Source organism: Bos javanicus, chromosome 25 (assembly GCF_032452875.1).
Source record: "Bos javanicus breed banteng chromosome 25, ARS-OSU_banteng_1.0, whole genome shotgun sequence".
Lineage (NCBI taxonomy): Eukaryota > Metazoa > Chordata > Mammalia > Artiodactyla > Bovidae > Bos > Bos javanicus.
Genome location: NC_083892.1, coordinates 22,735,656 through 22,747,441, shown reverse-complemented (window position 1 = coordinate 22,747,441; position 11,786 = coordinate 22,735,656).

Below are 11,786 nucleotides of genomic sequence, written 5' to 3'. Positions count from 1 at the left end.
ATCCTACACAAATAAATTTAAACTTTTGTATCTCATACATTGTTATTAGATGTCCATAGGACATTTGGAAAAACTGGCAAAAAGATAAACATTACTAAATTTCAAAGAGTAGAATCCTTTTTTGTGTGTGATTCAGTTATACACATATATTATTTTTGAAATAATTTTCCATTATAGGTTATTACAAGATATTGACTATAGTTTCCTGTGCTATACAGTAAACCTTTGTTGCTTGTTGCACTTCTATTTTTTTAAATTAGAAATCTGCTAACTATTTTATTCCCACAATCATGGTTACATATACATATAGATAGAGCACAAATGGATAGCACTTATTCAGCTATATTTCTCAATTCTAAATACCCTTATTTTTGTGCTTAGGAGAAATAAAAACAATCCTTTCAACCTGAATAATAAGAGTTTTACCTTTGATATACACATTGCTATCAGGTAAAAAAGCTTCCAGTTAAAGATAAGCCATATATTGCTTTTTAAGAAATTCTACATGTAGGTCTGGAAGTGAATAACTTGCTGGAGTCATAATATTCAGTTCCTTGATAGCTGGTAGGCTTTTAAAATGAGTTCTTTTAAACCCAAATATATACATGGAAGGGCTTCCCAGGTGGTACTTAAGTCGTTCAGTTGTGTCCGACTCTTTGTGACCCTATAGACTGTAGCTCCTCTGTCCATGGGGATTCTCAAGCAAGAATACCAGAGTGGGTTGCCATGCTCTCCTCCAGGGGATCTTCCCAACCCAGGAATTGAACCCAGGTCTCCCGCATTGCAGGCAGATTCTTTACCATCTGAGCCGCCAGGGAAGCCCTCCCAGGGGGTACTACTGGTAAAGAACCTGCCTGCCAATAAGGAAGACATGAGACTTGGGTTCGAACCCTGGGTCAGGAAGATCCCTTGGAGGAGGGCATGTCAAACCACTCCAGTATTCTTGCCTGGAAAATCCCATGGACAGAGGAGCCTGATGAGCTGAAGTCCATAGGGTCACAGAGAGTCAGACACGACTGATGCAACTTAGCACACACACATGTAAGCATATGCATAGAAATATAAATTGCGGTTCAAAATCATGGATTAAAGATACTTAAATAGGAAAATTGGTTAGGCTTATTTTTAAAACAATAAAATATTTATCTCATTCTGTACTTCAAAATAAATTCTAAATGAGCCAAAGTTTAACATGTAAAAGAGAGGTCCATTTCTCTATCCATATGGAAAGACCATGTTGTTGAGCTGTAGAAAAGAAAAACTACCTTGTCCAGTTCTTTGACGAAACCTTCGGATCACGCATCTGTGATTTCACATGGTTGGAGCGTTCATTGTCTCCCTGGGAGTTGCAACTTTCTGTAAGTTTGCTAGTGACGAACCAAGGAAGGAGGCATATGCAGATTCCTACAGGAATTATGACTCTATGGAAGATTTTGAGGACATAAGGAAAGCTGGTATCTTTCAGAGTGAAAAGTGAGTTTGAACACAATTTCTTTGGGTTGAGTTCCATAGAACTTTGTCACTTACCTATGTTCCTGAACTATGGAATGATAAATATCTGGGCTAAGGAATAGTCTCTCTTGATAAATAAATGATTAACAAATACTACGGACACTAAAAAAATGTAAAAAAGGGTCATAAAAGCCCTAAAATAAAACATGGGTAAATATTTTTGTAATCATGAGAGGCTTGACATGCATGAACATCTATTATACTGGAAAAGGAATCAACCTGAAACAGATAAAATATATAACTTCTAAACCAAGAAAGAAAAAAATGATTAGCATAGACAAGAAAAATGAAAAACTGGGGGAAAATACTGCACATAAATGACAAATGTCACTGCCCTTACTGGGTAAAGAGCTCTTAGAAATCAATGTGAAAAAATAACCACAGAGAAAAATGGAGAAAAGACACAAACAGGGAATTGGAAATAATAAGTTCACAATAATGTGTGAAAAGACAGTCATGGTAACTAAAGAAGTGTAAGAACATCAACGAGATGTCTTTTTTTCACTTATTTGAGTAAATTCCAAGAGATAGTGGAGGACAGAGGAGCCTGGTGTGCTGCAGTCCTTAGGGACGCAAAGAGTCAGCCGTGACTTAGCAAATGAACAACAACGTCCTTTGGAGGTAAACAGATAAGTGTGAAAAGATTTATACAGAAGGATTGTGCATAATTGCCACATATTTATAATATTGAATTAATATGGAAGCAACATAGATATACGTTAACAAAAGACTACCACTTAAGTAAATGGCTTTTTATTTTATTTATTGGAGTATAATTGATTTACAAAGTGGTGTGAGTTTCAGGTGTTAGTGGCTTTTTGAATATGATGTAAGAAGCCTTTCACACTTCAAATAGTTATTAAGTATAAAATATCCTCTTGATCCACCAAGTCTAAAATATTAATTATCTGACCCTTAAAAAAAATTGTCCCACCTCTGTTGTAGATCTGTATGTGTGCTGTGCATACAGATCTCTATATATTGTTGTAAAACTTTGGGGTAAAAATAGTTCATAATACAGTATGCAGCATATAATTCCATTTATAGGCAAAATCAAATACATATATTGGATTGGCCAAAATGTTCAGTCAGGTTTTCTATAAGATCTTATGGAAATACATGTCTGCACAGAGAAAGAGAGAGAGAAATTAATACTTGTATAAATTTTCTGTGAACAGTGACTCTAAATGTTGTTTATTCCTTTATGGATTGAGTTATCATTACAATTACTTTCAGTAGACAATTGATTGACATACCCCAACTATACTGCACATGCTGATAATGATTAAACATAAAAAATAAAATTTTAGAGGAAATATATCTTTTAATGAAATGGATAGAGCAAGTTTTGCTTATTTATTTAATGAGTTCATATATCCCAAGATGACTCTAGCTTATTTTTGTAAGACAGGGCTCAGCACCAACTCAATTTCTATTTTTCATTTTTACAGTAGGCAAGGAGAGAGCTTTCACAAAAACAAATAGAAGGAGGTTTCTATAGCAATGCTACACATTTCTTTGAACACCTTTTGAGTTATATGCTGAAAATAACCTATTCTTTAAAAAAACTTCTTTCAAATCTATTGCTTTTAAAAAAAAGTTCAAAGCATGCTAAGCTATTGTATCCCCCTTCAATTTGGTTGAGAGCGAAGAATCCTTCAAATCTAAAAAGGACTTGCTTGATACTTGGTCAGTATTATTTATTCACTTTCTCAGTGCCAGCCAGTACCAGTATTTCTTTGTTCTCCCCTCTCCCAGGTTTTAATTCCAAGAGCAAACCAGCAGCACAGATGTGAGACGGGGCAGAAGGATGCTCTTTGGAGAAGTGGGAGGGCATGGAGAAAGGGAGCAGATTGCACAAGGTGAGGCCCTGGATATGGATTCCCTTAAAACAGTGTTTCTCAACCATTGTTTTCCATGATCTCCCCCCTGCGGAGACTTATGGGGAGGGAGGAGGGGTCAGGATGGGGAACACATGTATACCTGTGGTGGATTCATTTTGATATATGGCAAAACCAATACAATATTGTAAAGTTAAAAAATAAAATAAATAAAATATTAAAAAAAATTATCACCCCTCTATTAAGCACTAATACCACAAGTAATATTTCATATCTGTTTGTGACCCCATGGACTGTAGTCTTCCAGGCTCCTCTGTCCACGGAATTCTCAGCCAAAATACTGGAGTGGGTGGTCGTGCCCTGCTCAGGTCTCCTGTGTTGCAGGTGGATTCTTTACCTTCTGAGCCACCGAAGAAGCCCACTAATGCCACAGATAATATTTCATATCTGTTTACATCCTGTGGTTCTTTGGAGGGCTAATAACCACCCTAAACCTGGGCTTCCCTGATGGCTCAGTGGTAAAGAATCTGCCTGCCAATGCAGGAGATTCAGGTTCAATCCCTGGGTCGGGAAGATCCCTTGGAGGAGGAAATGGCAACCCACTCCAGTATTCTTGCCTGGAGAATTCCAAGGACAGAGGAACTTGGTAGGCTACAGTCTACAGGGTTGCAAAGAGTTGGACAACCCTCACCCTAAGCAATTTTTGCTCCAGTGGGGGCAATATCACCTCCGTTGAGAATGGATGCCTTAAAAGTATACCGTGAGCACCCTGGGACATCTCCATGACCTCCCAGAGGAAACATTTGCCGCTGGGCAGCACACAGCTGGTCTCTTCTAAATGGTCCCACATTACAGTCAGGGGCTCTCTTCTCTCTCTCTTTCATCACCCCGCCCCCAACCCCGCCTCCAGGGCCCACTCACCTGGCACATCCTCAGATGTCAGCTCACACATCTCTTTCTCTCCCCAGAGCACCCTCCTGGACTTGCCACAGGGTATTGAAATAGCCAAGTTTTTTGTTGGTGGGGAGGCGGGGGGCACTGATGGCTGGTGCTCTGTGAGTGCAGAGAGCACGCCTGCCATGTCCATCAGTAGATCTTAATTCATGGCACACAGCTTGACACAGAACAAGCATTTGTGAAGTGAGAAATGGAGTGTTTCCTATAAACAAAGGATGTCCTAGTCATTAGCAATTGCAGCCACCATGGATGGTGAGCTGGTGAGCCCTGAGGGAACTCGGGAAGGAAGAAACACCTGCCATCTAGCAGCCATCAGACTGCAGCCACTTCTTGGAGCAGTTTCTCAGATCTATCTGAAATAGTGTCTCCCAGGATACAGTGCTCATTTTTCCCCAAATAAAACTCGCAACTCTTACGCTTGCAAATTTTTTTCAACAGCAGGAAACATTCAACCAATACTTTGCCTTCTGCTCCCAACCTGCATCCCCACCTGTATGGGTTAGCTACTGCGGGGTAACAAACTATCCCCAAACATAGTGGCTTAAAGCTCACGATTCTGCAAGATGGCTGGGCAGTTCAGGTCAGGGCTCCCTTGTACTTCTGTGGTCAGCTAGTGAGCTGCCTGAGGCCTGGGCCTGGGGAAGGCCTCATCCAGACAGCTCATTTCAGCTCCACACGATCGTCTCATCCAACAGACCCGCCCCAGGCTTATTTTCATTGTGGTCACCACGTGGTTCCCAAGAACGGTGAGAGAAGGTGAACCCCAATGCCCAAGGAACCTGTCAAGTTGCTCATGTTTTCTTTTTGACCATGCCATGTGACACATGGGATCTTTATTTCCCCACCAAGGATCGAACCTGCACCTCTAGCATTGGGAGCACAGAGTCTTAACCACTGGACCACCAGGGGATTCCCCACTCACCTTTTCTTATCACCCTATTGGCCAAAGCAAATCATGTGGCTGCTCCTGATGCAAGCAGTGGAGACAGAGACTCTAGAAGTCTTTAGGGCCATTCTTTGCAATCTACTGCGCTTCACCAGCATCAACATCAAAGCTGCCTTTGTGACGCCTTTTCTAGTGGGTTTACTGTAATGTTCCATTTAGCATCATTTCACCAAGGCCCTGCTCCCTGGTTCCCACTCCTCAAGAACCAACCCCATCTGTCCCTTCCATAATAGGTCCTCTCTCCTTATATCTCTAAATTATCTTTCTTCTGCTATCAGGAAGCCATGATCCACACTCGGGTTTCAGACCCCAGCACTCAAACTCACCCACAGTTGGGACACAACAGGTGGGTAAGACCAGAACAATGGGCCCTCTCTCAGTTCGCAAAGCTCTGCCTGGTCATTTAATTACTCACTTACCACTGAGTTCAGCAAGTTCTATTGGCAGACAGTGCACAACGATTTCCCCAGCACTGGGCTTAGCAAGCTCTTGGATCTTGTTCCCCGACTCCCTGCCATTCCTCCCAGAGGTTCAGTGGGTCTAGCCTTGAGAGGTACCCCCATGCAAACAGCACTTGGAATACTGCAAGAGTTGTTGCCATTGGAGTCATTGCTTTTCTCTTGTGCTGATCTTCAGATTGACAAGCTGTGAAACAACACATATTATGAACCACAGTCATAACCTACTGGGGTGTCCATCATTGGTAATAGGTCCTGAGGCCCCAGCATCTGAATCTCAAATATTTTCATAGAGAGGTTAAAAATCAAATGTGCAATAAAGGTATGATTGCATCATTGTGCGAAGACATGATGGCAATCTTGAGTCCCCTGAGTCACATAAGCAGTGCAATTATTGTGTTTTATTTGTTCACTTGCTCTACTGTTTCTGAGTGCCTCATAGAGAACGTGCTTGATACATACTTGCGGAATGAGTAAAAATGATGACAAGTTCACACAAGGACCATAAAGGCAAAAGCCCAGGATGCCGTTACAGCCCCAGGGAATATTTACACAGGGTGATGCGGAGGTGATGTTTAATCTCAGCTTTAAGGGCGAAGGCTGACTCAGGAAAAGGAACAGCAGGTGCAAAGGCCAGGAGAGGCAAAGGGTCATGATGTGAGTTCTTGAGTGTTATGATCCCTACTCATCTTGTGTGAATCTTACAGGATTTAAGATAGTAAATTTAATTTAAGCTAGTTAAGTAGTTCAAAAGGGAGTCACGGGGCTTCCCTGGTGGTCCAGAGGTTAAGAATCTGCCTGCGAATGCAGGGGATACGTGTTCAGTCCCTGATCTGGGAAGATTCCACATGCCATGGAGTAACTAAGCCCGTGTGCCACAAGTACTGAAGCCAGAGCGCCCTAGAGCCTGTGCTCTGCAATGAGAAGCCCGCGTCACAATGAAGAGGAGCCCCTGATCTCCACAACTAGAGGAAGCCCTCGTGCAGCAGCAAAGACCCAGAGAATCCATATATAAAACTTCTAATTATCTTGTTTAAAAAATGGAGTCACAGTGGCCAATGTGAACATCCACGTTAGTTGTTTTGAAACATCCGCAGTAGAAGTGTGAAGAGTCCTAGAGGAACAGACTAAGAGCATTACCTTAGGAATGTGGTGGGCAGTGTACCTCACTGGAACACAGGACCAAGACCTCCTCCCCTGGGGGAACTTGACTCCTCTGAGAGAGGTCACTGAGCCGAGTGACTTGCAGCCGCTTTGCTGGAGGACCCGACTCTGCTCTGGGAGACCTTCCAGATGGAAGCTGCCCGACTCCCTGTTGGAGCAGAAGGTGACCTCCCACCCACACCTACTGTGACTTGTTGCCGGTTGGGAGACAGCTGAGATGACTCCTTTCAGGACTTCTTGGAGTGGTTCACTACCCGCTTTCCTTACCTTAAACCTGTATTGTGTGCCATAAACCAAGTGATTCGTGAACTGAATACTGGCTGTGTTTCTTACATTTCCAGCCCCCTGACTGCGGGGCCCTGTGGCCAACAGAGTTTGGTAGGTTGGCAGAGCTGGGAGGAGGTCATGGTTAGGGCAGAGAGGCACAGAGTAGGTGGGGGAGCCGAGGAGGGATGCCAAGTCTTGGGTCTCATAGGCCACAGGACGGAGCTGGATTTCATACCAAGAGGAGGAAGTGAAGTGAAGTGAAGTGGCTCAGTCGTGTCCGACTCTTTGCGACCCCATGGACTGTAGCCTACCAGGCTCCTCTATCTATGGGATTTTCCAGGCAAGAGTACTGGAGTGGGCTGCCATTTCCTTCTCCAACCAAGAGGAGGAAGTGGGGCTTAAAGGAGGGTTTTTAAGGAGAGTGTGGAATAGTTCATTTGATATTGGAAGTAGCAACCTTGGAATGAAGCTCTGCCTCTGGAGTAGCCTCACTTTCCCATGAAGACCTCTGCCCTCCACCGGGCTGGCCCTGATAAGCATTTTCATCTGGACCACTCAGTCAATTTGACCTCCCAGTCTTCGTCAAAGGTTCCGACCTCAAACTTACTATCATGGAATCTCGTATAAAGTACCCAGCTTTGAGACATTATTTTAGCACATCAGTTCTGCGGGCCTTTCATTTTCCCCAGGTTTTCTAGATCCTACTCTTGTATGCACTACAGCATCCCAGAGCTATGTACTTGGACTGTGCTGCTTTGGTCCAGAGTAATTTCACTTCTGTCTTCAGCTTGCATCAAGGGAACCTGAAGCAGCAGCTGCAAAGCCAGGCCCCACACATCCCCAGATCCCACTGATGATGCTCTGGAGAAGTGTCCTGGGTCTCTGCGCAGGAAGATGTGTGCCTCTCTAGAGCATGCAGCTGGCTGTGGTTTTATGGAAGCAGAATCATATTTCAATCCTGAGGACTTTGGGGGAGCCAAATTTGTAGCCCACTTCCAAGACCTGTATGAGACAATAAAACATGCACATCTCTGGGCCTTTTTTCCCCCCTCTAAACTCACGTTCCAGCTGCCCAAGGGCTTTCTAGGTAAAGAATCCGCCTGCCAAGGCAGGAGATATGGGCTCGATCCCTGGGTGGGGAAGATCCCCTGGAGGAGGAAATGACAACTCACTCCAGTATTCTTGACTGGGAAATCCCATGGACAGAGGAGTCTGGTGGGCTACAGCCCATGGTGTTGCAAAGAATCAGACATGACTGAGTGACTGAGCACACATCTCCTCTCTCCTCTCCAGCTCTCCCAAGGCATTTATTTTTGCCTTTTGTGTTAATGTAGTTGTATTAGTCACCTCAATTCCTTTTGTGGAATAAGGGGGAATATAAAAAAGTAAAGCAGAATAAAATTATATATCCTGCCTATGACAGGCACTTTATTCATGACCCTCCACGCTTTCCTCTCCTCCCCTTCAAAAAAATAAAATAAAAAACTCTAAGATGAAAATATAGTTTGACTCTGCTTTGGACTTCATAAATTTTCTGATATTACGCAAACATATTCTCTGTGCAGGAGAGCAAACACAATCAAGATGACTCCACATCGGGTGGCTGATCACCTAAAAGCTTTAGTTTCTTTCTCTTTTGCCCATCTTGCATTACAAAAGCCAGAAAGTCAGACATTTTATTTCCCAGCCCCTCTTGCAATTGGACTCAGTTTTAGGGTTGCCAGATAGCAAAAATTATTAGTATTTTTATGTATATAAAATAACAAAATCACTGGGGATACCCTGTTAAATTTGGATTTCCCATGGGACATACTTACACTGAAAACAAAAATCTGTGTTTACCAAAATTTAAATTTAACTGGCCAACCTGTATCTCATTTGGCAATCCTACTCAGTTCTTATCATAAGGTATAGATGAAAATATGTTTGAGCACATTTGGGGACCACTTTATTCTGGATAAAAAGAGACTACTAAAGAAAAGACTTATCTTTCCTGCCATGAATGCAGTTGTGATGCCTGACACTCTCGCAGCTACTTTATCATTATAAGGCAACATCAAAAAATTAAAGCCAACGTGCTCAGCAAGACAGAGCACAGAGAGCAAACCCAGGTCCTTGATGGTATTCTCCAATCAATATCACTGAAAGCATCCTAGATACCCACTGGTGGTGCTATCTTTTGGGTTTTTTTAAGTATATCTGATGTATAATGCTGTGTTAATTTCAGGTATATGGCGAAGTAACTTAGTTATAAACATATATTACTTATAAATGTTATATATAAATATATTATTATATATTTTTGCAGATTCTTTCCATTTATTATAAGATACTGAATATAATTCCCTGTGCTATATACTAACAGTAGGTTTATTTTATATATATAGTAGTGTGTTTCCGTTAATCCCAAGCTATCTATGCCCTCCCCCCTCATTCTCCTTTGACAACCATAAGTTTGTTTGCTATGTCTGTGAATCTACTTCTACTTTATAAATAAGTTCATTCGTTTCATTTTTTAGATGACACATATAGGTGATATCATACAGTGTCTGTCTTTCCCTATCCAACTTACTTAGTATGCTGATCTCTGGCTCCATCCATGTTGCTGCAAGTGGCATTATTTCATTATTTTTTAAGGCTGAATAATATTTCACTATATGTATATACATCTTTTTAAATATAGTTTTAAAAAAATTTTAGCTACCTCGAGCAACAGATGGAATCTTTGTTCCCCAACCAGGGATGGAACTCGTGTCCCTTGCACTGGAGGTGCAAAGCCTTAACCACTGGACCGCCAAGGAAGCTCCTATGCCATATCTTCTTTATCCATTCATCGGTCAATGGATATTTAGGCTGCTTCCTTGTCTTGGCTATTGCAAATAGTGCTGCTATGTACACTGAGGTGCCATGTATCTTTTTGAATTAGTTTTCACCTTTTCTGGATACATGCTCAGGAATGGGATTGCTGGATCATATGGTAACTTAGTCGTGGTGTTTAACATTATTTCTGCTAAATATTCAAAATCCTCACTAAAATTTCTGCAGAAAAAGATCACTCTTCATTAACGGCACATAGGGAAGCCACCAAATGGGAAATAAGCAAATGTAATAAATGTGAAAATTTTATCAGAAATAAGGAAATGAGGCATCAGGGCAGCCATGGGGGAATTTTCTATGCTTTTTGGGGCAAGGGGAGAAGGGATATATATATATAACGCAGCAGTCAAAAGCACAAGTTCCAGAGCCAACCTGCCTGGTTTCAGATTCAGTTCCATCATTTATTGGCAGTGACAATATTCCAAGGAGACAGGTGGTAACCCATGTCAGATGCTACTGAGAAGTTGAGACAGCCAAGGACTGAGAAAGGGTCCCTGGATGTGATGGTTTCAATGTCACTGATGTCCTTCCCAAGACCAGCTTCAGTTAAGCAGTGTGTAGAAAGGATTACAAGAGGTTTTAGATGAGTGGGTGGGAGAACAGGAGAGGCAGGGAGTGACTGTAAATCCTAGGTGAAATCAGTTCCAAGCTCCAACTCAAACACTAAAACCACACTCTGGAACGCATGTCTTGGTTGTGAGAAGTATGGGGGTGGGGGTGCGGGAGGGCGTGAAAGTGGACTCCTGGCGAGATCCTCTAAAGGGCTGGGTCAACCATTCCCTCTTGCGGTGCTGCTCAATGTCAGTATTTCCAAATGTATCACTTTCGCCATCTCTGCTGCATTCATTTTTAAAATGAGATTTACAGGTACTTTAAGGGATATTTTATAACACAACCATCAACAGTAATGGTGTATCCTTAGCCTCGAACAGAACATAATCCATTAAAAAATGTAAGGGAAAACAGAAATATAATTGAAGCCAAGCAAAGTTTTAAAAACTTCAGCCAAATGCTACTGCTGCCACAGTTGGTGAAGTGCTATAACACTCTGACCTTCACTTACGATCAAAACCAAAACCGATGCTGAGGAGGAGGTGAGGAGGAAGAGGGGTGGGTTGGGAGTTTGAGGTTGGCAGACGCCAACTGTTATATATAGACTAGATAAAAAACAAGGTCCCACTGTACAGTACAGGGAACTAGATCCGATTGTAATGAACCATAATGGAAAGGAAAATAGAAAAGAATGTATACATATGTATAACTCAATCACTTTGCTGTACAACAGACGTTAATACAACATTGTAAGTCAACTGTACTTCACTTAAAAAACAAGACCAAAACATTAGGAACAATGTTAGGGCAAACACACACAAAAATGAAACAAGTTATAAAAAAGTACGTACCCTGACTACTGATAACGTGCTATGAACGTTTTCCATTCCATTCCTTATCTTTTAAAAATAATGGACTTGATTCCCCAGATGGATTCACCACCCATTAATGGCTAGTACATGGTTTCAAAAACAATGAATTAGTAAATATGACATTAGTGTTGAAGACCCAGCAGTACCAGCCTGCGATCTTTTCCTTGAACTAATTCTTAAGATCTGAAAGGTAAGTGAAAAGCAAGTAACTTTCTCACTGGGTTCACGCTGTATCACCACCGACTCCCGCCCACAAGCACACTGTTGTGTAGTGGGACGCAGGCCACACTCTAGGAACACTGATCTCTGATTCTGCAACCTCTAGGAGAGGAGGGCTGGG